Below are 27,519 nucleotides of genomic sequence, written 5' to 3'. Positions count from 1 at the left end.
TAGGCTTTGGGCGTTGTCTTTTAATCAGTTAAGATCAGTTAACCTAATGTTACCCCCAAGCCTCAGTTCTTCAGCCCAGGCCCCTCTAGTCTACCAGTTCTAATATCGGTCCCAGTGACTTTCACTCCCAACAACTTTCACTCCCTACACTCCTACTTTCTTACTTTAACCTTACCGCAGGTACCCCAAGCACACACATACACACTGTACCATCCAAGTTAGGAACTTACCTGTATGTGTAGGTGGATTGTATGTGTGTGAACTGGTGAGTGTGTGTGTGTGTGTGTGTGTATATGGCATTGTGTGCATGATATACGAATTAGTAAACTGTGTCTAACTTTTGGGGTGTATAGTGTATGTGTTTGAATTGGTGATAGGTATGCATGTGCCTAAGCTGGTTTCGATGTGTATGTGCCTGAGCTGGTAGTGTGCATGTGTAGGCACCTAATTGATTTGTGTGTTTGTATATGTGCAATTGTATCACACCCTCCTGTCTAACAGCGCAATATTGAGATCCTGAGAGTTGGCCTGACCCCATAGGGCAACATGGGCAGAGGGGTCCCCCAGGGCTCAGTCCTGGGGCTTGTACTATTCAACATCTTTATCAACGATCTGGATGTGGGTGTGAAAAGCACACTGTCCAAATTTGCTGATGACACCAAGATGTGGGGCGAGGTGGGCATGCTGGAGGGAAGGAACAGAATCCAGCTAGATCTAGACTGGTTACAGAGGTGGGAGGATGAGAATAGGATGGAATTCAACGCAGAAAAGTGCAAGGTACTGCATCTAGGGAGAAGGAACCAGCAACACACTTATAGGCTGGGGAACACCCTTCCTGTCAACACTGTGGCAGAAAGGGATCTTGGAATCATTGTTAACTCCAGGATGAACATGAGCCGCCAATGCGAGGAAGCAGTCAGTAAGTCTAATTGCACCTTGTCGTGCATCTACAGATGCATCACAAGCAGGTCCAGGGAGGTGATCCTTCCCCTCTATGTGGCACTGGTCAGGCCACAGTTGGAGTACTGCATCCAGTTCTGGGTGCCGCGCTTCAAGAGGGATGTGGCTAGCATTGAGAGGGTCCAGAGGAGGGCCACTCACATGGTCAAGGGGCAGCAGGACAGGCCCTCGAAGAGAAGCTAAAGGGCCTGAACCTATTTAGCCTCCAAAAGAAAAGGCTGAGAGGGGATCTGGTGGCCGTTTACAAATTCACCAGAGGAGACCAGTGAGAACTGGGGGAGGCTCTATTCCCCTGGGCACCATCAGGGGTTACTAGGAATAACGGCCACAAATTGTAAGAGAGAAGGTTCAGGCTGGACATCAGGAGACATTACTTTACAGTTAGGGCTGCCAGGCTCTGGAATGGGCTCCCAAGGGAGGTGGTGCTCTCTCCTACCTTGGGGGTCTTCAAGAGGAGGCTGGACAGATATTTGGCTGGGGTGATATGACCCCAGCATCCGTTCCTGCCCGGGGCAGGCAGTCAGACCTAATGATCTGTTTAGGTCCCTTCTGACCACAAGCACTATGATACTATGATATGATACTCTTGGGAGCTAGGCCTTTTGAGGCAAAGTCCTCATGAAGACTGCTGTTGTAGAGCAGCATGCTTTTCCACATCAAGGTAAAGATATACCATAACCTGATACTATATACTCTACATTAGCTCAGAATTAACTTCTTGGCAAGCAGGGGCTGCATACCATGTGGGCAATTTGCTGTGTGGGTGCCCCCCTACCTCATTGAATCATAGAAAATTAGGGTTGTAAGGAACCTCAGGAGGTCATCTAGTCCAAGCCCCTGCTCAAAGCAGGATTATTCCGAGCAAAGCAGGACCTCCTGATCACCCACGCAGTGGGGCGGCTGGGCTCCATCCCCACAGTGTATGCAGCCTCACTCAACTCCCAGTTAGGTGTGCTGAGCAAACAGCTCTTTCTGCTGTTGCTGTGTGCAGTGCAGGCAGTCTGATTCCTGTCTCTGCTGCACATGCACCACAGATGTGGCTTGTAGCACATAGGCAACTCCCTCCTCTGCCAGCACACTCAGCACAGGTGGCCACTACGTGAGCAGCCTAGACCCCTTTCCCACTGCACTTGCAGCAGAGACACCCCAACCCCTTCCCATTGCCCTGCCCTTAGTAGTGGGGGCAGGGAGCGGAAGCCAGGAAGGGAGGGGGAGCTTAGAGACCCTGACCACCACTGAAACAGAAGCATTGAAGGCAGCAGCAGCTGAGAAGGAGCTTACAGGCCCCATATTAGCTCCTTGCAGGCCTCACGCAGCCCACAGTCAACCAGTTGAACACCCCTGTTAGCTGACAACTGGAAAGAATAGGGGTGGATCCAGAGGGGATGCAGTGGCATGGCTGTGCTCCCCTTTTGGACCTCACCACACCACAGAAGCCTCTAAGACAGTGGTTCCCAACCTTTTTTTTTCCATGCCCCGCTGCTGGGAGTAGAGTGTGGTGGCAGCCCAGGGACAGGGGAGGTCCCGGCACACAGTGTGGCTCGTCTTTTCTGTGCAGCTGTGCTGGCATTGCCCCTGTGACCTTCATTTGGGTTGTGACCCAGGGTTGAGGCCGCTGCTCTAAGGGCTTTTTAAAGTGCTTAAAGCATGTGAAAATGCTTCCTCCTTCCCACTTCCTGCTCAAAGGTACACCCACTCTCTGCACCTCCCACCCCACTGGACTTTCTCCAGTCCCGAGGATGGGGAACCACCATAGCTGTGGCTATCCCCAAAGTGTGGGTTGGCTGCTCCTGCACCTCCCTTTGGAAAATCTTGGATCCACCTTTGGGAGAGAGCATGTATTGTCTCCTAGTATGGATGCTCTCTGTGTTACAAATATTAGACATGACTGCACCATATTCAATTAATTGTAGTATTTTTCCCCTTAAGTATATTTTGTAGCTTCCTTAAGCTTTCTATGATTCTATGATTTTTGAAGTTACAAAGTTTGAGAGGCAACAGGAAGAAGTTTGTGTGTGTGTGGAATGTTTTCCCTTGTCTTGAACTTCATGGCAGAAAATGAAGAGGGGGAACACATTTTAAAAAAAACAGTGCGTCCACATTCTGAGTCTACAGCCAACTTCACTAGAAGTCACTAGCAAAACAAATAACCCAAATCATAAGGTACAAGAAAAAAAACCTCTGAGACACTCATTCCACTCTCCAACAGTCATTGCTAAATATTTTTCACAAGTTTGAGATGTCTTTTTAACCTCTGTAAGAGACAGTGCTAAATAAAGTTTAAATCAGAAAGTCAGAATCCATGGACTCCTATAGATGTGCAGCGAGGCTGCTCCCATGTGCTGTAAATCCAGTGTGTTTGAGTAGACTCAATTAATCAAGTCTGCTGGACTGCAGAAATTACCATGCTCCAGCAGCTTCCAGCATCACGTGTATCAGCATCCCTGCACGGAAAAATGGTGGCAGGGTGCTTTGAACTTAAAGCTTCTTGAATGAGTTTTTGTTCAAAATGCCCCGCCATTTTTCAGTGTGGGGATGCTGATACGGGTGACACTGGGGCGCTTTTAATTAGCACAACTTGGTAATTAAAGTGCCCTCCCCATTTCCTGGAGCACATTTATAAACATCCCGCATGTGTGTGTGAAACTCAGTGAAGGCAGAGATTAGGTTGAAACTCCTTCACCCCTATAATGCAGTGAACACTTCACAGTTCTACCTCCTAACAGGAAGTGTGGATGTTGGAAATCAGTCTTTGCATTTAAAAAAAAAAAAGATAAAGCTGTAATTTTTCATAATCCGTTTATGCAGCTTACTTCCAAATGATAACTGCTATGTGGAATCAAGTACCTGTGTGTATGGTGTTATAGTGCCATGGCTGAAGAGACAGTGCTTTATCACAGGTGATTTTGCACACTGGGTATCTCTCTCAGGTTGAATGCTTTCTGGAAAATTTTATTAAAAACCAGTTGGAGTTGGCCATTTTGGAAGAGGTTGGGTGGAACACAGGTTTACTCACGTGACAAAATCTGGATCTTTGGCTTTGAGAAGCTTTGGAGCACAGATTTGAAATTTGGTAGCGCTGACCTTTGCAGAGAGGGTCATCTTTTTCACTTCTATGAACATCTGCTCAGATATGGCTAGCTTATAACTATGAACTGAAACATAACATCTAAACATTTATTAAAAAAATAAAAATTAAAAGTCAAAACAAAATGAGCAACAAAACTAAACCAAAAGTGGAGATGAAACTAAATGGAAAAGTATAAATGTGCAAAGATTCTTTTGATTCAAACCATTTGATATTTTTCTGTCACATTGCATCAAATCAAAAAACACTCTTGTGAACTGTTTCAATTTTTACAGTGGCAATTTCTGACAGAAGACTGACTCGCTGACAAATTTTCAACAGGTCTTAACCCAGAATGGCTTGGCTGTAGTGCCATTCTGGTTGTGGTTACAGAGAGCAGACAGGAGGCTTAGGCTCAGAGCCTCCTGGTTCTCTCTCATTGTGAGAGGCAGGGAATGGAGAGAACAGATGTATTATTCTGTCCTTACATCTTAATAAACAAAATTGGCTAATAATTGTATATTTAAATTTGGATTGTGACTTCCTCTGCAGTGTTGTGAAATCAAAAGCACCTGCAGGGGGGAGTAGACAAAGTCAAATATATTAAGAACATTATCTATAAAAAATTCAGCTTGAGTTCTTTGCTCTGTCAGCCATGCTACAGTAAAAAAACTTTAAATGAATTAATAATTTTAGGTTGACCCTGCCCATTAATTTATTGCCAGTGTCCTTTATAATTGATTTATCTGCTGTACCTTGATTATTTCATGCCTCAGCGAGCATGAAAACAGAACCAAACGATATGCTGGAGCATGTATGGCTGAGCACTATAGGAGAAAGCTAAAGACCAAGAGTTGAAGATCCTATTGCTAACACTGATGTTTCTCTGTGATGGATTCTAGAGCAAATCACCCAACGCCTTCCTGTCTTAGTGTTTCCCATCTGAGAAATGGGCAGAATGCATTCTTGAGAGTAATGACTATCAAGCAACTGTGGGGTAATGAGTCCATGCTGTTTATAAAATACTGAGAGCATAACAGATTTTGCCAGATTCCCTTGTTAATAGTATTTCCCTATTTTGTGCTTCTGTCTCATGTTTATGTAGTAAATTAACACCCCCCCGAACAAATAATTTATTTTGCACGGCTTCATATGCTGCAGCAGGATCTCTCTGAGAGGAACTAATGCATCATTCACGTGAAGAATAAAGATAATTGTTAACATTATGCTAAGATCAATTTTGATTAAAAGCTTACACTTCTCCAAAGGAAAAAAATTAATTAGGAGTGGAATCCTGACCACATTGAATTAATGGCAAAACTCCCACTGACTTCAGGCAGGCCAGGATTTCACCCTATAGGTTCACAGCTAACTAAATGTGCAGGCACTATTCCAGCAAGATATACACAGATTCTGCCATGAACGAATCATGCTGTTGCACTGAAAAAGAAAATGTTGAAAAGGACATGGACGATCCAGCTACAGCCAACTCTGACGTCAACTTGTGCTGTTTCTGTTATGCAAATCTTAGTTGTGCTTTTTTCTTCTAACTTAATGTGTGCTGCAAAGGAGTACATTTAACTAAAACAGAACTAATACTGACATGACTTTTTTTTAAATGCTCACTTTCCACAATGACTCCAGTTCAAACACTTACACCATGACACAAACAATTTCAGGATCCAATTCTGGGAAATACTGGATGCTACCATGTTGTGCTTCCAAAGTTTCTACTGCAATTCCCATTAGGTGTAATGACATCTACTGCTCAGGACAGACATGATTAACTGCAAGCCTTCTCACTGCTAAATATAGGCACATGTTTTTGCATTTATTGTAGATCCTAGCAAAGAGAGTTATATGGATTGTTTTGGCCCTTCCTTTTAATGGGATTCCCAGAATGACTAGAATCTGAAAACTCACAGCTCGTTACTGAGAACAAAATGCTGATCCAGGCAGAACCAAAAGATTTTAACATTGCTTCCAAGCAGAGATCTAACAGACTCTTGTAGAATGTGCAAAGCAGCTCCCATCCCTACAACCTGGCTCCCACATTTAGCATTCACCAAGTGTTTACTGAACGCGTGAATAACCTGGGAATTTCCAGGCTGTTTCATACCCAGATGTCAGGGAGATGATCAGGATGTTTAAGCCATTCGCAAGATAAGGTGTGACTTGTGATTATTGTCTAAGTTATTCACACTGCAGCTGTGCCTTTAGACTTGACTCTCGGAAGGAAAGAACAGGACTTGTAGGGTAGCTCTCTGTGTACTGGAGCATGGCTACTATGATTAGTAGCAATAGCAGCAGTTTTAAATTATGAGATCCTCTTTATAGAGCAAGAAGAAAAGAAAATTAAAACCAAACGTGATCTCTCCAACTCTCATATTTTTTGGACTTTTGGGGAATTTTTTCCTTTCCCACCAATTCCTGCTTTCCAGTCTATGGGCTCAAATCAAATAAATGTTTTTAATTGTTCCTTAAAGGTATTAATGATAGACCACATCTTGAGAGACACTGAATGTCTTTGATTGTCATCAAAGCCAGGATTTATGCAATTTGATGTTGAGTGGGACTGACGGGAATCAATATTTCGCAGGATTTGTTCCGTACATACATTAGCTACAAACTATTTAGGGAAAATGCTTCTTAAACATACTCATTTTACTTTGTCACAGGCTTGAAGACATGCATGTGCAGGCTGTGCCTCTATAAAGCCATCTTATAAGCTATAAAGCCATCTTTATGCTTTACCATTCCAAGAGTGATGAACTCTGGGGAGCTAATAACATCCCTTCATTATTAGGGAAGTAGAGAATAGACCTGATGGACAGTGAATTTGAAGCGATTGTGAGGCCACTTCCTTGGTTAAACACATGGCTAAAGAACTGCAGGAGAAGGGCCTTTAAAAGTAACCATCTCTGACAGCCACTGACGCTTGCATTTTATCAGCTTCTGTCATCCCTAATAATTACCTTTACTTTCTTACACCTAAAATCAGTGTTGGCTGAGGAAAGTGGAATTGTATTAGCTTGACAAAGCAGGAGGATACTTTTGTTAAACTGATAATTTTGTCATGTTATTGAAAAAAATCTGCTCATTTTTGAGAAGCTCATTAGCCAGGGGTAGTGAGGTGACAATGGTATGGAAAGGGGTGGGGGAGGGGGACAGGGAGGACTTAGCACCCCTAATGTGGCAAAGGGAGGAATAAGCTCCCAGTACAAGGAGCTCCCAGCAGTATGTCTCCCTGTATATGGCATATAACTGAGAAAGACACAGAAGACTGCAGTAGTTTTTACTGTTAGCGGCAATCTGCAGCTGGGGAATGCTGTACAGTATATGATTAAAGCTTCTGCACATAACCAGACATAATGAGACATTTGCTCTTATATGTTACAGTCTTTACTCTTTTGCCTGTATGCAGTTACCTGGAGTGTCTGTTTTACAGGAGAGGAAAGATGGCTTTAACATACAGGTGTAGGACTTGAGGACCAAGGGTTCTATTCCTTTTCTTCCATAGCTTTTCATGCCAACACTTCGAACCCTGTTCTTAACATGTTCCCTGGCCTCTCATTTTCTCCCCATGATTTTCAGGGTACAATGTTATGGCACTTACCAGTGTAGCAAGCTGTTTTGTAGGACATATTAAGTAGGTAGCTACTTATATTCTGTGCAGAGTCTGCGGAACTCCCTGTGTAAAAAACTGATGGCACAAAGTCAGTGCAGGCTCTTTAAAATAAGGCACTTAACCTCCTGTGTCACAATCTTTTATCTAAGAACCAGAGATAACATTGAGCTCAGAGAGGGCTGCTGTTTGACTTAGTTCTGTAGTGTTTATAAAGTACTTTGAGACTGTCAGAGGGAAGGCAGGTTGTTATATTGCTCAACGTGACCAGTGTGTAGGTAGGTAAATTGCACTTTAGTTAGAAAGAAATGGGCATATGCAAATGAAGAATATGAGGTCACAGTACTTTGGGCACTGGCTCCCATTATAACTTCTTTCCATGTAAATGAATCAGGGCAGAAATCAAATACATCAGGAACAGACAAAATCTGGAAACAAACAAAACTTGTCTTTATTTTATTTCTTTTGATAAAAGGAATTTAAAACATACACTTAGAAACAAACACAGTTAATCTGCAAGTGCTTCCTTCTCCTATAGTTAAGATCAAAAGCTGCTTTTGACAAGATCACTCCAGTTTTACACAGGCTCACTTTTCTGGTCATGGAGGTAGATTTAAATCCTGGTTTCACTTACAATAGAAAGGATTAAGAGTTTCTGAGATGCTGCAATACTGCTCATCAGGGAAGGCAGTAGGTTGTATAGTTATCTCCTGATTGGGGCAAAATCACTACCCTGAAACCACACAACCTACTACCTCATCCTGCCAGAGCACCAGGAAATTCCTTCGAAGGTTAGCAATTCAGTGGCCTTTGCTTCCACAATTCACCAGTAGAATTCCCCTGTGCTTTCAGAGCCGATTTGTTCTTTGCTAACTAAAGAAAGAACAGCATCTTTGTGAACTTTGTGATTTCAGCCCTGCCTCAGAGCTGTCCAGGGAGTCACAGTGTAAGTGGGTGGAATAATCCAGTAGAAAGAGGAGTAGCAGTCAGGATGGCCTGTTCATGTATACGTAATGCAAAAAAATGAGATAAATCAGCAATCAGAAACCCAACAACAAACCTCTTCAGCCTAGTGTCATTTCTCTTGGCATGGAAACTAACTTCCAAATGGCCGGCTCTTGGCCTTCTGTACAGTTCACCATTTCCCTGTACTTTAAACAGCGATTTACAGCTGTGCAAAAGTAGCATTTGATATCCACTTCTGTTGAATATTACCTGACTGCACAAGGCGCAGGGTTGTGGAGAACTGGGTAATTTGTCTTATTCTTTTGGTTCTTTCCCTGACACACATGCAAGGGGAGGAGGGAAGCACAGTGAGAGCTAACGTCATCCTCACCGGAGAGCATGTAGTACACATTGGTCACCATGATTCACTGCAGATGGTGGAAATTCAACTGTTTCTTTATCTGGATGACAAAAATTGTAGCATTCTATGAAAGCTAAATGAACAACACAGGGTTTGTTATTCCATTAGAGCTCAGTTGCAAGTGGCTATATCTAATGAGTGGATATAGCCAAAGACCATCCAAATTAGAAGACTTCTGTTACATCTTTTAAAACCATATCCAGCGTTGATATCACAGCCACTTCAGGAAAGACAGTAGATTGTATAGTTATCTGACAGGCAGGGTATAACCCTAAAACTATACAACCTACTACCTCACCCCAAAGGACAGTCAGACTCTGATCAGATGATGGTCAACAGTATTCTCAGATAGCTGGATTGCAAGCTGATAACCTAGAAGACAAAAAGGGTCTATAGAAGAATATTAGCAATTTTAAATTTGAAATAGTATTTGCTATATAACAGGCAACACTTTGCTTAACTAATTCCAGTGTGAGGTTTAAAACACTCTTAATCATGCTACAACCTTTGAAGACACGTCTGTGACAAAATGCAGAAGGGGAAGGAGAATATAACATTCATTTTTAGTGAATACTAGCATTTCCAGCTCTGACATGCCTGCTAGCCAACGGATTCTGCCGCTATCAAAAAGGCATCATTAAAACTTGGAAAGCTGATGTGGGCTTGGCAAGTTTGTTTCAAACTGCACCTTGATAATCTTTCCCCAGGCAACAGCTGAGTTTCTGTAATTTACTTTCACAAGTGCTGCATGGATAAATGTGAATCAAGAATTTGTCAAAGCTGCAGGGAAATTATATGGCTCGCTAAAATAAATATGCTGTCCCCCAAAGGATAGTAACACAGCTCTGAATCAATGGCCAAACTAAACATGCCCCACTGTACTACATACACTTTGGTTAACAGGACTAGGATAACTGCCACTGTAGTATAATTTATTCCCAATCTCACACCTATGGTAGAATTTGAGGTAGCTGTTAGCTCCCTCCACCACCTGGCCTGACAAAACACAACACCCCTCATTCAGTAAAGCTTAGAGTGCTAGAAATAACCGTGATATCAGTCAGAATTCTAGTATACTCAGTGCCTCAATAAAACAGCAAACTTTTAAAAACTATTCTAATTTAATCATCTTTAGTATCTTTCATGGTCATCTTTATTAGAAAATAAACTAAAGAAAGCAATGGACAATCACATAAACAATTACACACAGAGAAATCCAAAGTTGCATTTCAGTATAATGCCTGGTCTCACCCTATAGGTAATAGTCTGGATTAGGTTTTGCTGTGGGTAACCAAAAGGGTCTTCAACTTCCAACAGAATCAAAATTGAGACCCAAAAAAAACAACGGAACAGGAGAAACTACATATCAATTTTATTCCACTGCAGGTAGAGACAAGAAAGAGCACACAGCAAGAGAGTTCTCTAACAATAAATGCACACCTCACGGAGAATCACGCACAGCAATTGTGCTCTGACCCAGTATCATGGCCATGATACCTCAGCCTCTGTGGCAGCCCCACTTTAAAAGAGAAAGACAGAGGCAGAGTACAATGCCAAAAAGGTATATTTTTTTCTAGATCCACTTGAATAATTAATAGGCGATCTGTAACACAGTACTGCAGGGATGGCACAGGCATCAACTTCTTCACCCTTCAATGAACTAACGTACTTTTTAAAGAACACCGGAAAGGAGACAGAATGCAGATTTATAACCAAATTACAAAATAATGTCTTAATCTATAAAATCCACTGTTATTTTATCAGCTTCAAGAAACTTCACTGTAGGGGACTGCAACCAGATATTACAAAGAGGTTACTGTGTTGCATACTGTGCATATTTATTACACAAAGCTTTTAATGGTGTGATTCTCCATAATTCTAAAATAAGCAAACAAGGGAAAATAGGATGATGACAGATGTCACATATTTGTAGCAAATACCCAAATATATAAAGAGCTAATGTTGTAATGTTACTGAATTTCCTTTTACTAGTCTTTAGGATATTAAAGTATGCCAGGTACGTCATAAATGAAAGCAGCATAAATATGTCAATGTCTTATTAGCATAAATTGTGTAAGCTGGTGGCAGAAGATGCATGAAAATCAACAGCAAATAAAAGCGTTTGGAAAACACTGAGATAGAAAGCATTACCACTTAGCAGTCGCTATGCCTTTGGGTTTTAAATACCTAAATTCCCTAAAATGGCAGGTGTAAATTTTGGCAAGGCCAATTAATCACTTCAGTCTTTCAAAGAAAAATTGTCCTCCCTGAGGCTTACTGTGCATGTGTCTATCAGCTGAGGACACAGACCTTGTTTTGTTTGTGTGGTCATCAGTGTTCCCTTAGTGCTTTTCCTAAGAGCACAGGATTTGTACTGGTCACAATACTACCTCCCACAGCTGTACAGTGGTTATCTAGTCGACTATTATCCTTTCACTCACCAGTGACTGCACTTCAGTGATGCCTGTGTGGGTGTGGGTAAATGTACACACACACATGCGTACTCACTATGTGAAATGCTTTCAATTTTAAACACAAACTGTACCTTTACCTAAAAATAAAATGCTATTACATAACGCAATTGGGGGAAAGCTACACACTGTATGATTTCCTTTAGAGAAAGAGTATTGTTTGGTATTTGTCTTATATGGTGAAGAATACAGGCAATATAACCTTTTCAAGGTGGAAGCCTTTTCAGGTCTCTCAAGATCTAAGGAAAGCAGTGCAGTGGACCAGACAACCTGGCATTCAAAAGGATATAATCATTTCACAGTGGTGAAGGACCAGGTTTAAACTCCAGAGTCAAACACCTCCAAGCTCTACAAATATCATGGGTACTTCCAACCTTTGAGGTTGCTTCTGTTGATTATAGCAGTTTCAACTGAAAACTCAGATGTGAACTTGGGTAAGTCTGGGGGGAGTTTGGATCCAGAATATTTTGTAGGCCCTGCCTCTAAATTAAGACTGTGTATGTGCATTATTTCTCCATTACTAACTTCGTATACAGAAGTGCTTTGAAATGAGGAAACCTTATCACATTGTTCACTTTTGCATAAAAGTTTCAAAACTGCTAATTTTTTGACCGACCCTAGCCATGTATGTAAGGTCCAGTTATTACAACTTATGACCATAATGCCACAGACTGGCTCCTATATGAAGTGTTTAGGTACACTGATGACCTAATACTACATATTCTGATGCAAATTTATGATTGGGCATGCCTACATGTGCTTTACTGCACAGTAGAGTAATTTGCCATGCAGTAAAGCATCACCTTCTACATGTGTGTGGCAATTAGGCTGGTGTAGACTAATTTACTGCACCATCAGATAGTCCCATCAGACACAAGTACTATCTGACAGTGGAGTAAATTACTGCACTTAAACACATGTAGACGATGACATCTGGATCACTTTACTCTGGCTCAAATTGCACCAGAGTTTATTCAGTTGCATTAATTGAATGTGTAGACACGCCCACTAGTGAAATTCCTTTGTGAATTAATCTCCCTACCTGTAACATGGAAAAATACATTTCTTAACTACCTTGCAAGCATGTTGTGATGATTATCTGTGAAGTGTTTTAAAATGTAAACTACTATTTGCTATGAGATCCAAGTATTATTACATTATGGTTATTAACAGTTTCAAGTATTCATTGCCAAAACAATATCACTTTAAAATGTGCCTTTTATTAAATCTTATATTCAGCATTTGAAATTCATTATTTTTTTCTGATGTTACAAGATGTTTGTAAATTTTAGTTTAATTGTTTAAACTGCCAAAAAAGGACTATCTCTCAAATACCTAATGCAGCAAAAATGCATGTTCATTTTCTATGTTTCAAGAAAACATGGATATTAAATAACTACTTGGCAAGAGTTACATTTCCAGTTTAACAACTGTTTAATACTAGGAAAAATATGACATTTCCATGTTCCAACTGTTTTGCTGATCAGTGAAAAATGTCTTTACTCTGCAGAGGATTGGAACTGATGTTAATGAATACCTCAACAGTCACTTTTCAAAAGGCACTGAGCCAACTTAGTTATTTTTGTGATGTAATAGGAAAGGTGACAGTGTTAAAGCAGGTTTATTACATACTTCATACCCTTAATAATTAACAGACCCTGGGATAAAATAGTAATGGCAATATCAGTTCTAGAATGCCAAATATCTGAAGGGCTCAAAATCATTTACAAATGTATGGCTTTAAAAAGGCTCCCTATGAGGGTGGTAAATACCACAGGTACCTCTTTTAGGAAGTTTAGAATATATAAATATTGTAAACAGAAGGCTGAAGAGGCACATAAACATATAAAGAGATATCTAGCTTACTGCTTTGAATATTGATCCTGGCAATAATGACTTTAGCAGACTCTGTGAAATGGCTTGGCCGTCATACTCCATTTTCTAAGAAATATATATTTACTATCTTAGGCTGCCTGTAGACATGCGGGGCAGCTGCTCTGATGCAGTGTAATTACAGTATGTTGGAGTACGTTAATTAACACGCTCCAGCCAGCCTCCACATCTCATGTATCACTGTCCCCATGCTTAAAAATGACAGTGAGATCATTCAATAAGCTTTAGTTAAAATGCCCGTGCCTCCATTCTGAAGCACAGAAACACTGATACATGAGATGCTGCAGGAGCTTTAATTAGAGTGGCTCTCAGAGCTGCTCTAATTAAAGTGCTCCTCCCACCTTGAGCATGTGTAAAAATGCCTACAGATGGCAAGATGGCACCAGCTAGATAAAGCCTTGGCTGGGATGAGATAGCTGGGGATGGTCCTGCTTTGAGCAGGAGGTTGGACTAGACATCCTGAGGTCCCTTCCAACCTTAATCTTTTTATATGAATATTAGCTTGGGTTTAGAAATGACTGACAGTGAAGTATTAGAGGCACTGTCAAGACTCTCAAGAAGGCGAGATTTTGTTTTATGAATTGGAATAAGAGACATTTAAGTATAATAAGCACAGGACTAATGACACAATATCTTTTGACTATTTCAAATATTTTTTGCCAAGTTTGCTGTTGTTTTTTAAAAACTATGCATACTTTAGCAAATGAGTGCACATTCAAATAGTTATATTTGTTTTTGCTTTGATCTTAGACTGACAAATGCAGTGCTAGCTGCTTAACGTACTAGTAAAGCTTCTAGTTCCTATTTAACTGGAGAATAATATGCCTTGTGTTACATGTGATGATATGCCAGACGAGCTGCACCCCTTTTGCAGAATCCTAGATTCACCCATGGATGGCACCAACTAGTACCCTTTGATGAGAATTATAGTTGAGAGATAAAAGGACCGAGGATCAGATTGAAAGCTGGTTGCAGTCAATAGGAGAAACAGAACTGGATCAGGTCAGCATGAGAGACTAACCTACCACTTTACCCTACATGACTGCTTTCAAGGCAGGGGTAGAGCCAAACAGCACAACGAGGTCTTTTCCAAAACTTCCATGTGTGAATTGGTTCAATGGAGAGAGGGATTCAGTTTCCCAGGCCAGATCTCTGGCAAATGTCACCCACACCAAATTTCCTCATTTTCCTCAAAATATTTTTCAAATGAGTCTAATAAAAATAACACATTGCATTTGTATCATTCCTATCCTTTGAGGAGCAAAAAGTAATTTACGCTTTGCGACACACCTGTGAAGCAGATGAAGGATGCATAGCAATTACTCATTCACTGCTGCAATACAGTTACTTCTGGAGTGGCAAATTGCAGTTGTTGCACAATATATCAAGCACCACATAACAATTTAAGGCTGGCACTGGAAAAATATTAGTCATTTGAAACTGCAGGGAGGACTAAAGTAGGCACAATTTCTTTACCGTAGTAAGTGTATGACCAGGACACCAAGTTTAACATCCATCCTCTTTTGGAAATGCTATAGGATTTTCCATGACTACATCTGGTTTGGGTGTTAGTTTGTATCTCACCTGAAAGTATACATGAAATTATTTGGAGCTAGAAATCACAATGACACAAATCTGCCAGCTAAGAGTCCTATTTACTGTTCTTTCTCAGAATAATTCCCTCAGAAGTCAGTGGAATTTTTCTTGAAGAAGAAAAATATCCCAGCACTTAGATTCAAAGACCACTGAAGTCAACAGGACATTTTCAATTTACATCAGTGGCTTCAGATATGGGGCTCAGGACTCAATAAAATAAAAAAAAACTTTAGTTTTGAATTTTAAAGTGCTATGCTGCATTTAGGGGTTTAAAGGACATGATCCAAAGACACTCAAATTAATGAAAGGAAATTCATTGGCAACAGTGAATTTTGGATTATGTCATAAATCAACACCTTTAGCAGAACAGTGTTTTGCGGTGGCCCACCTGCCCATATGGGGTAGGAAGTCCATTAATAATTAGTTGATTATTTTAGGATTTAAAAAAAAATAAGTTTGGAGAGCCAAAATTACCCTGGTTCGAACAGAACTGGAATGATGCCAGAGGTGAATTTGGCTCAAACAGCATGTGTACATGTATACCCTTTCTGAAAGGTGAGTGAGTCATTACATGTTTCTCCCATATCAACTATACCGGGTTTATTTACTTTTACAGTGATATTGGATACTATGTGTGCTGCAGCACAGTGCTGTTTAATGGATTTTATGTATACACACTTTAAGATGCTGAAACCATTCCAGTTACCAAATCAGTGGAAAATACTTGGAAAAGGACAGCAGTTAGAAAATGGCCTGGAAAATACATACACAAGTTAAACTCAGTGCTGTGGCTGCCTAAGTAACTATGAAAGCTGTAATCATATAAACATATATTAGAGCAGAGACATTCTTGATCTTGAAAGACTACATGTTACACTAGCATACACCATAGGTTCCTAAGTCCCACAAGGAGTCATGCAGGAAGTCAGTGCACATCTTGGTAGGAGCAGGCCCCAATCTGTAATTCTCTCAGAAATGAACCATAATGGATATGTCTACATGTGCAATTAATGTGACGCGTGCCATTTGAATGTGCACCCAGGCCTGGGCATGCCATTTGAACATGCACCCAGCATATTGAACTGGGTCAGAGCAGCCCCACTGGGCAGGAGGTCCAGGGGGTCAACCTGCCACCCCAGGGCTGCTCCCCCCATAGCTCAATGTACTGCGGAGGGGCTGACTAGGGTACGAAGGCTTTTCAGTGAGGGGCTAGCTGGCAGGCAGCCCTCACACTGAAGTACACTTGCGCTCCAGCCAGCCCTGTCAGCATCTACACATGTGCTGCTGAAGAGTAAAAAACTCTGCAGCAGGATAGTACTTATATTTATTTGTATTTAATTAGTGTACTCCATCCTAATTGCCCTGCACATGTAGATGCCAAGAAGTTTACTGAAGAGCTAATTAGTTAACTCCACAGTAAATGTCTTGTGTAGATGTGCCCAATGCTACCTAAAAATGGGACTTTGTTAACAAGTTTCTTTAAAAAAACCTAAAAAACATTTTAGGGTAGTTCAACATTTCAAAGGCAATGGGCCACATCTTAAGGTGGTCTACATTAACACAGTTTCTGTGCCCTCAACAAGCAATTCTACCCCTTTTTTAAATGTGCAAGTGCTTTTTAATTAAATGCCATTCATTAGGTTGCTGTACAATGGCTATTATTAGATAAGTGCTTAAAAAACTGAGTCAAATACAATCATATTTTAAAATAACACTATTTTCCTCTCATATTCTGGCAGATCCTTAGTTGGTATAAACTGAAGTAGTTCCACTAATTTTAATGTTATGTCTTATTGTATTTTTTTCAATTTATGTTACACTTACCTAATATTCCAGGTGCCATAAACCAACAACAGCTAACACTATTTAATTTAATAAGTAAAATTCTCATAGAACTGTCCAGAGCCACAAAATAATAAGGATTGAATTATGGTTCCTATGTGTGTAACGGTTCTATTATTCAGTAAATAGCAATATAAGATTTAAAAAATATATATTTTATAAATAAAAGTTGAACTGTTTATTTTTATTATGAGCTATTTGCTTTGCAAGATTTAAATATTTATCTTCAATGTTTTTTCTAGCATAATCTTTAGGTCTACTTGCTAATCAGTTGATTTGTTGTATTAGTCCTGATGGGCTTTCTGCCCAAATCTAACATGGCTGCCAAGCGTGACATGCACGGCTGATAGCAGCAGCAGGAGCACAGTGAGCTCACACTCTGCTGCATGTCTGAGAACACAGTGGTAGAAAATAATGACTACCAGATGGCAGCGCTCAGAAATCGGGACAGGGCCAAAATTCGAAAGAGAGGAAAAATCTGTGGGGAAATAACAAACGTATGAAAAAGAAACAAGAAGATTTTTATTTAAAACATAATATTCTAAAGGCATACTTCATATGTGGCAAGCAAAGGAGAGAAGACTGGATGCTCTGGGAGGCAAGTGTAACAGTAGGAGGAAATTAAGGTTGGTTGAACTGTGCCAATTAGGAATGCATTTCGCTCCTTGCTGCTAAAAAGGTGAAGAAAATGAATCAACTGTGTTTTCTTTTGTCAGAAGTTGTTACCTTCTCATTATTATAATGAATAATAGGGAGATGTCTGATCTTTCTACATCTTTCTTCTAACAACTGCTTCCCAAACATTGCTAATTTATCTCAGTGCCCCAGTGAATGAAGATGAATAAGACTCATGAGCCTTCCCCCCTCTGCCCCTTCTGTAGTTGAGGCAACAGAGGGACAGAAAACTTAAAACATTATTTTCCAAAAATGTCTAGTAATTTTGGGTGCCCAAGCAAAAAGGCTTAAGACCTGATTTTCAGGGGAGCAGAGTACTCACAAGTCCAGATATAGTCATTAGGAGATGTAGGTGCTCAGCATCTTTGAAAATCAAGCTTTTAGCAACAAGCCTGGCACCGCACCTGAACATTGAGGCAACCAAAGAAACATGTACATTTCAAAGATATCCTCTAAGTGCTCATGGCTACATAGCAAGGAAGTTTCAGGCCTGGGAAGAGAATTCAGGAGACCCTAGTCATTAAACAAAACTCTTTTTCTCTTCAATAACAGTATCCCATCCTGCCTTACCTTTTCTGCTCTGGACCATCTTAAAAACAATGGAAAGCTAGGCATATCTACACATGCCTCTTTTAAGCTGGCTTAGCCTAAAATCGCCATTTTTAAGGCACATTAAGGATGTGTGTCTACATGTGTGCACCCTTAATGTGCCTTAAAAATGGCAATTTAAGGCTATGTGAGCCTAAATTAGATACCTGCATAAAGCAGGTATCCAATTTAGGTGTGACTAGCTAAGCTGCATTAGCAGATGCACTAATGCACATTAACGTGGTATATGTCAATGGACACACACCACGTTAGTACGCATTAGTGCATCTGCATGTACGCTAAGGCAACTTAGTTATCCGTGCCTAAATTTAATGTGCCTTAATGCACATTAGTGCATCCTTATGTACATGTGCACCTAAATTGCCTTAATGTGCCTTAAGCAAAGGCACATTAAGTTTAGGCATGCGTAAATACACGTGTAGACATGTCCACTGAGCAGCAACGAGTAGCACCAAACTTTGTGTCAACTTAACTGGACAACTCTTAGGTCTGGAATGTGATGTCAGCCATAGCAAATCCACCAAACTTTTTTATCTTCTCCACTTCCCCCTGCAACAAAATATACAACATAACTAAGGACATGTCCTCTGCTGGAGTTAACTGTCACAGCTCTATTGACATAATAGAGGTATGACAATTTATACCAGTTTGATATATACCTCCTTATATTGCACCCAAGTAGCACATTTCTGAATCAGAACCGTCCTATATAATAATTCCACATCTATCTTGAGAAATGTTTAAGTATCACTTAACTGCATGGAGAATGTTAGGTAATTTATGTAAGCAGTAGCCAAGGATCATCAAACTGGTTCCTTTGCCATATGTAGCTCTTCAGGACCCCATATGCAGCCTACATGGAGTCTCTAAGTTTGACCCAAGTAAAAGCATAGCAGAGCAGCTCAACTTCTAAGGAATCTGCAACAGGCGCAGCAGATCCAGCTGCTGCCATGCCGACTGGTGTGGTGTGGTCAGTTGCCGCTGTGGTAGTGTCTGCTTTTGTGCCCAATGACAGGGCAGGCTCCTGGCCCTTTGTCAATGTGGCAGCTTTGACAGCTGGATGAAGTAAAATGCACCAAGGATGCATTCGCTGACCTGGTTACTACACAGTGCTCCAAGAATCCTCCTGAAGGTTTGGCACAGTGATATGGAGCAACTAATTTACACTGTGAGCTCCTCCTGATATAGAAGTAAAGTGTTTGTATGCTCTGTCACACAGCCCTGTCTGTTTTCAACTCTCTTTGTGCAACTTATTGTTTTCTCAGGTGACTAGGGCTCTCAATGGATTTATTCCAGCATAGGTCTTTTTACTTGGAGAATAAAGTGCATAGTAGTTAAACATTCATTAATGGAGTTAAACCATGGCTTCAGGTGATAGAGAGTAAGCAGATCTTTGCCAGTGTTCAATGGTGTGTTGGATTCTCAGCATCAATTATTCATGATGCTGTTGCTGAAGGCTCTAATTTTACATCAGTGAGAGTCGCAAGGGAACCGTTATGATGATCAGTTAAGAGGAATATAGAGAAAGAACGCCATATCAATCTGTACTAAAGACATAGTTAGCTGTTACATTTTCCTATTTTGAAATTTGAAACCTGTATGAAAAACAGGTTCTCTGAAAAAGGGCACATGGAAAACTAAAATCTATTTACTTGAAAGAAACAGTAAGTGGTCTCTAAAATCAATTTCTTCATGGCTCATATGTATTTCTACATGAAACCTTCAATTTGTGAAAAATGTTTGCCTTCCCCTAATATTTGCTATGACAGCCTATCACTATGTAAAGCAGGTATCTTCTCATTATTTGGCTCCAGTTTAAATAAATGTGCTTTCACGTTAACCTCACAACTCCCTACTAACGTACCTCAAGCCTCTATCCTTAGTAAACTACCGAAAAGCCTGGTAACGGGCAACACAGCAATTTGTATTTGTTCCCTAGCATATTATATATATGCCTTTAGATCATAAGAGCTTTTGGGAAGGGAGTTTATTAATCATTTGGTGCAATTTTAAAGTAACATGCACACTTATGGCAGAATAAGAGTATGAACTTCAAGCAGACTTCCAGTTCAAATCAACAATTTTCCTCAATCAACATAAAAATAGCAGCCAAATAAAAATGAGACAGGAATACAGACACAACATTTCTAACTAATGTATTGGACAGTATTTGAACATTTTCTGAACAAAAATGACTTTGAAACATGCTTCAGGCAAAGGATCCATGACAGATGTAAATTAAGATATATTTTTTACTGTATGATATGAAAGTAGGTCATGCATTTGGTAAGTAATTTTCTGACTTTGTTCCCTTGATGTAAATAAGCTGAAAAATTTCCTCCTAGTCTCGTCTGAACAGCTGATTTCTAGGAGAATATTTTAATTATTCACCAAATTTCAATCTTTACAAATGATAAAGGAACCAATACGCCACTTTCCTTCAAAGATTCTTTTTAGAACAAGAACTATGGAAATATTTTTCTATCCTCATGGTTTTGGGCACCTTTTCTTTTTAGACCATTCCATTCTTGAAGGACAACATAAAAATTTGGAGCTACAAGAAGAACAGGTTTGTAAGTTGAAATACATCCTGTTTTGTTGAAAAAAATCGTTGGCATTTTATTATGCCATACCTTGAGTTAGTTTTGAATAATGGGCTATAACAAGAAGTGGACCTTTTACCAATCAGGCATCCAGGATTAAGTTCACAAGAAGAAGACAGTGCATGGTTGTGGGTTTTGATAATACACTGCATACTGCATGGCTGTGGGTTTTGAGCAGACATTTAAAATGTTTACTTCCATTGCTACTCTGGGATACAATGATTTTTTTTTCAAGTGTGAAATAGTACTTTTATCTAGCCACATAACTACCATGTGTGATACAACTGAATATACCTCAAGGGTTACGCAAGATGCACTCAGTGAGAGAGAAAATAAAGCGAGCAAGAAAACTAAAAAGTGAAAGAGAGAAGTTTGCAATATGGTTTGAGCTTCCAAGGCAGATCATGCAATAAAAAAAAAAAGGCTTGAGATACAGCTGTCAGCACTGCTACCAAAATATCCACTAGGTGTCACAAAGTAATCGCACAACTAGATGAAAAGCAATTATACGTCAAATGCATCAGTGTTCTACATCAATGAAATGTTGCTTGGATATGAAATCTGTTATAAGAGCAGATGCGGGAAAATGTCATGAATCTCATGAATATACATGTTGTCAGGAGTGTATGGGAACCTGTGCCATGACACACAAAAGCTGTTGCTAATCATACTGCATGCCACATAGTCAATTTACACGCAAGCACATAAATGCTCTGTTAAAAAACAATCTTCCTAAATCGTAAAAGCAGTGCTGTCAACTTGCATGATTTTTATCAAAAGCCAAAAATAGCATTTGTTTTTCCTAATCCCTCAGCTTCTAAACTGGTGACCTGACACAAAGTTGTCTGTACAGATGACAAAAAAACAAATAACATCTTATCCTCACAGTGGCAGAGAAAAGCTGGAGAGCATAAACCCTAAAGGCTCAGTATTTAAAGGAAAAGAATCCAAATGTTCTGCCTAGTGCAGGGGGCTGGACCCAATGATCTTCCAAGGTCCCTTCCAGCCTTACACTTTATGAATCTATGAATCCAATATTTATTACTCTTTTAAAATTATGCATTGAGGTGGGCAATATTGTACAGTATTGCACACATCAGAGTCAATGTGTGCATGGATAGGGATGTATGTTATAGTTATTATTCTGGATTTACCTATGATATAGTATTATTTTTATTATTATTTTAATTCTCCCATAGAAATCTAAACCCATACTACTACATGATTCTCCACTGATGCAAGGAGCTTGTGCAGGCCCCACACACAGCCCTACTGGCTGCAAGCCCCTGTTCTGTAAGGAGGTGCACTCTTGCTTCCAAAATGTTTTTTTTCATGAGAGTCACAATTCACTTTTTGGGCCAAGCTGACTCCAGAGGGAATTATATGTATACAAATATGTTTATCTATGATTTTTTTTAAAATGACAAGTAAGGTACACGCAAAATGACTTATTAACAGAGAGAGGATAGAGAAGATAGATAAATGGTAGGAAAGGGTTAGTGTTTACCCCCAACCATTCTTTCTGATATAAACCTGCAACAGGAGTGCTACATCTATGTTGATTTCCAAAAAAAATGGTCTAAAGTTAATTAAAATATAATTAAGAAAAAAATCCCCATCCTTGCTCAGAAATACTCTGTACAAGCAAGTTAGTCAGCATTACATTTTAGCATTTTAAATGTTTTCTTAAAAGTGGCTGTTAATAATAAACATGTTTGGCTACTCAGCAGTAGTGTAACTAAGGCAGGGCAACCAGGGCAGACCTGGGTGCTGCAACCACACAACTGTGATGGCAGCATGGCAATACCTAGAAATTGCTCTGCCTCCATGAGTCCCTGGGTGACCAGCTGCCTTGTTATGCCACTGCTACTCAGCTATAATGGGGGGGGGGGGAATGCGTGTGGATGTGTGTGTGTAAGTTTTACATTGTTAATTTCATTTTCTTTGAAGAAACCCTAAATTGGTTTATGTTTAATATTATAAGATGAACTTATGGGAATCTTGCCATTGACTTCAATGGGACTGGATTGCACCCCTAGTACTGCTAGATGAAATTCTCAAGAAAACTGCTTAAGTAAACAATGGTTATACAAATTCCTGACTCTTTTTACTGCTAATAAAATTAACACCCAATGATAAATATCATTGTTCGTTCTGATCTGCCTTTCAGCAACGTGTCCACTATTTACCTTCTGATATACAATAACACCCAATTTTCAGACACTTCCATTTTACTTCCCATTATCATAAATTCAACAGTTCATAAAAGTTTCTCCACAGTAAACCTCTGTATCCTTAAATACTAAGACCAAAAAATAAACAATGTCAGGAATAAGAGTGTATAGCAAACATAAAATTACCTGTTACCTTAGTTTTTGATACCTTAAGTCTAATACCCTTACTACTAAAGCAAGGCAAACATTCAAACCTCCCATCTAAAAAGCCTTAATGTTCCTGGGATAATATCAAGCAGTAGTCTATAGAGTCCTAAAGTTGTTCAGGAAAAACTTGTAGAAGTTACGATCATTAATATTTAATTTACAATAAATGGATTTTAAATGGCAGTATGAGCTGTCATCTGATATTAATATCATGCATCTTTGTTTCATCCATCTATATTAATATCAATATTCAAAATGGGCTTGAAGAAAGACACCGTGATCCAAACATTTCTAAGCTCTGTGGAATTTGGATTTCAATCAGACAGAACCTTTTTGCAAGACACTGCTAACTTAAGTGGAACCTGAGCGATAGGCTAGGCTTGGCCTCAATTCATTCCAAAGCACTGGGGAGGAATGGGTTAGTCATTGTTTGCCATCTGCTTTGGCGAACCAGTGTTGTAAGGAACCTCTTGTGCAGCCTGTGTAAAACCACAATGCACAAAGAGCGATAAAGGAAAATCCTGTTTTCAACTACATTTTTTTCAGTGCACACTAGAATGGTAAACACTTTGTGGTTAACCCCCCCCCTCCCTTCCTCTGAGTGCTTTCCTCTGGACAGTGGTCTCTGTGGTGCATACCACATCATTTAACATTCCCAATAAAGGTACAGCAATAGCGCTGTGGATAAGCATTAGTGGTCTGCCTAATAACAACTTACTCATGGGATGCCAACCTGTCAAACCACAAGGTCACCTTTCAGATGGAACTCAAAAATCTATGGGCTCTTTCCAAGTTGCCACCTGTAGCCCTTGCTGCAATACACACTGTCGGAACACAAAGCCGTAGTGAAATCTTAACAATGCTAGTGCTTTCAGTTTTTTATTCCATAAGCAACCAGCCCCCTTGCAAGGTTGCCCCTTTGCTCTCCTTGTTTTAAGTCATCTACTGACTTTTAGGCCAAAAGTGGATCCTTTGGAGGATCTGGTGGTATATTCTAAGGTAAGTTGTGAGCATTTCTGACCATCTCCAGGCAATTCAGTCAAGGCCAAATCCTAACGTTTTTATTCAAGCAAAATGAGACCGAGAGTTAAGAAAGGGGCCTTCATTCTTGCATAAGGCTTAGGAGGCATCAGGAAACAAAACAGATCCCACTTCTTTGCTACTGATAACTTATTCCTTGCTGAAAAACTTCAGCAAGGACATCAAAAGGTTCTCCCCTTCATTTTTATGGACCGCAAGTCTTCTGCCATTCACATTTTGCCTCACTGCTCAATGACAGGATGGTTAGAACTTTCTTGAGCTTTGCAGGAGAGAAGTCATGGAGGTGAATAGGGTCTGTGGCTCAGGGAGATGGCTGTTGACTTGGAAAGGAGGGGCTGTATGTTTCTGCTGGGGCCTTTGATTCCAGTGAGGCAGAAACTTCCCCCTGCACTGCCTTCCATACTTTTTTCCCCAATGGCTATGTTAGTGGCTTAACTTCAAAAGCGGTGCTGGAGAATGGTGTGGGTAATTCCTGACCCATGGTGGATGGTTAGAGTGCTGTGATAGGAAGTGAAATAAGTCCTGGTTCATATCCTCAGGACTTCCAGCATTCCAGATGAGTGCCCCAGCCTGACTTGGGGTTAGAGGGCTGTGCTAGGAAGTGAAAGAGGCACTGATTCAAATCCATTCTAGATGAGGGGGACCCAGAACCTAGGACTTCCAGCAACCCAGGTGAATGCCCTAGCTACTGAGTTATAGGACAAAAGAGGGGCACCCTTATCACTTGTCAGTTCCTCAGGCTAAGCCTGGTAGACACAAGTTCTGGATATCTCCATTTTCAAACATCTAAGTCTGCTGTGTATCCCCAAGGTGTGTACATAAGGGTTATAGTTGCTATGGCACATACTCAGTTGTTGTGACTATGTAGCTGTGTATGGTTACCCATGAACACAAGGTATGTTGTCAGGAACAGGATATCCCTTGGGACTGTAAGTACCCAAAATGCCCTGCAGAAATTCCTGCCTCCTCCTCTCCCAAACAGCTATACTGGATGACTCAGTCACCCCTACTACAGTTCATGATTTATCTTAAAATAAAGTTTCTTCTCTCTGCATTGAAAAATCACATCTCTTCCTCCTACTGATTACTGTCCTCAACTCATGGTAAAGAAAGACCTGAGGAGAAAGAAGGAAATTATTCTTTGCAATTTATTGCTGCATACTACTATCTTTTAGAGCATCAAATGAATAAGGTCTTTTAGGAAAAGAGAGAGAGAGATCAGCAATAGTTGCATAAGATATGGTAGAAAAATGCTTTACAACAGAAACATTATGTTTCCTTTCATTAGGGTAGATGGCTTCTACCTTGTTTTTAGAATAAAAGCAGATAACATGTCACCTGACATTTATGAACAGAATTAAAGAATGATATACCAGGCATACAAAAGAAATGCTTTCAATTATTTATTACCAGCAGTCCTTGTACTTATGGAAGGATCTATTGGAAAAGGAGTCATAGAGTCTACCCATCAACATCATGCAATAAAAGAAGAGAGGGGATGTTGATAGATTTGCCTGCTGGTACTTTAGTATCACGTTGTTCCTTTTCCTAAGACAATCCTTTTCCTGGTATTGTTCATGGAGGCCTTTTTGCATTGAGGATCTCAAATAGATCTCTGAGGCTGTGATTGACACTCCAAATTTTTCTAGTCAAGCATTCTATGCCAATTTGCAAGACAATTTCTATATTGATGCTATGTACATGGATACCTACTGACCTGCATGTATAACAGATGCAAAACCTGAGCCAGGGTCACCAAGTGTCCATAAAAAAAAAAGAGCAATTCATAAAAAAGGAAGCTGCCAGAGCTTCAATCAAGCTCCAAGGTTGGAAAGATGCTGAAGGCACTATTGAAGCAGACAGAGAGAGCACAGCAACACTGCCTGGTGTCTGAGAGAGAGTGCACAGCACTTTGAAGAGAGCTATTTCAGGGCTTTGTGGCTCACAGGATTTTGTAGCTCCCTGCCCTCCTTTCCAAGATATGTGCTTCTGCTGCTGCTGCATCCCTATTGCCTGTAACATTGCTTGTCTCACATGTATACAGACAGTAGTCCTTCTCTGGGGGTCTGTGCTGAGACAGGGGGAGCAGAGCCAGCTGTGGTAAGGCTGGGAGGGTAGGCTGCAGGTGGCACCATAGTGCAAGCTGTGGACAAGGGTATCAGGGTCTGTGGGTGAATAAAAGATCCCTTCAGGATTCAGCATGGTATAAAAACATTGCTGTAATTCAGCAGTGTTGCCAATCCAAGACATTTTTTTACTTACTATTTGTGAACTGTTTACTGACAGACAAATATTTTTACTATGCTTGGTGTTAAGCCCCTAATTTGAACCCAGACCCTATCCAGGGTCTGGCAGAAAGGTTATATTTACATTACTTAAAAATATGTTAGTAAAGACTTATATGTCAATTATAAAAGTTTGATGTCATTAAAAAGTATGCAGGTTGTAAGTTAAAAAAAACTGTTTTGGATTGGCAGCCCTAAAGAGAAATGCCTGAGAGCGGGGAGGAGAGAATAGCTTTATGGCTAAAAAAAAAAGTGGATCATGAGATACAGGATGTCTTGCTGGATCTTCTACATACTTGGTTAAACCCTCAGTGCTCAATTTCACTATGGGTGAAACAGGGTTAGCATTTACCTATATTACAGGAATATAGTAACACAATTCATTAATTACCAACAGGGATAGGTACAAACATTTGAAAAGCCTGAGGCAGAATCAATCTAAGTTATGTGGTTTTCTGTCAGTGGAGTAGTCCAGATAAGCAGTGAAAAGAAACCACATTTGGCCTTTGTTGGGAAGAGGGATGCAAATCTGACTGGTTTCCACCATTTTTAAACCAGTATATGTATGCCAAACTTGTTATGGGGATATACTGGTTTTGTGAGCTTAACTTCTGTTCTGTTATGGGTAAAGACTGGTTTCCAATCGCTTAATGTAATGTCTGTTCCTGGCCTAGAAGTCTTCCGCATCTCAGAAATCCTATTTAAATCCTCAGAGCTCAAATGGCAATTGCAATGTATACAGCATTGTGCTGGTCTGCAAGCTGGGGCCTGTTTTCACTCTAGAGTTTGTACAGTGTTGAGAACCTCAGAAGCCACTATGTGCATGCTATACATTTGTGTCAGTGTGCATAATTAAGTTATGTATTATTAGACATGCTGTTTTGTGTTTCTTAGGTGGCAAATTTGCAGGTCACTGTGGTCCGTTTTCAACAGTGCAAACAAGCTTATAGCCATATGTCCTAAGTAGGCACCTGTTTGCAGTGGCTATAAATGACAAGGAGAGAAAAAAATTAGGACTCTTTTCAGGGAATGTCAAATTGCAATAGAGCCATGGTGATTTATATTTATTTTTCAATTTTTGTTGTAATTATGCTAAGGTTGCGGT

At 40.2% G+C, this 27,519-nt stretch overlaps 1 long non-coding RNA gene across 6 annotated transcripts in view; it reads right to left on the bottom strand.

The window, feature by feature from the left end:
• Positions 1–8,079: 8,079 nt before the first annotated feature.
• Positions 8,080–27,519, bottom strand: part of LOC106737854 (uncharacterized) — a 140,572-nt gene continuing 121,132 nt past the window's right edge. For all 6 annotated transcript variants that reach the window (XR_002088690.2, XR_002088691.2, XR_002088689.2 and 3 more), the window contains one exon: positions 8,080–18,653. This is a non-coding gene — a long non-coding RNA (uncharacterized LOC106737854). The remainder of the gene's footprint in view (positions 18,654–27,519) is intronic.

The sequence above is a fragment of the Alligator mississippiensis genome, chromosome 4 (genome assembly GCF_030867095.1).
Source record: "Alligator mississippiensis isolate rAllMis1 chromosome 4, rAllMis1, whole genome shotgun sequence".
NCBI lineage: Eukaryota > Metazoa > Chordata > Crocodylia > Alligatoridae > Alligator > Alligator mississippiensis.
Note: the sequence above shows the minus strand (reverse complement) of the source record. Positions and strands in the feature narration are given on the sequence as shown.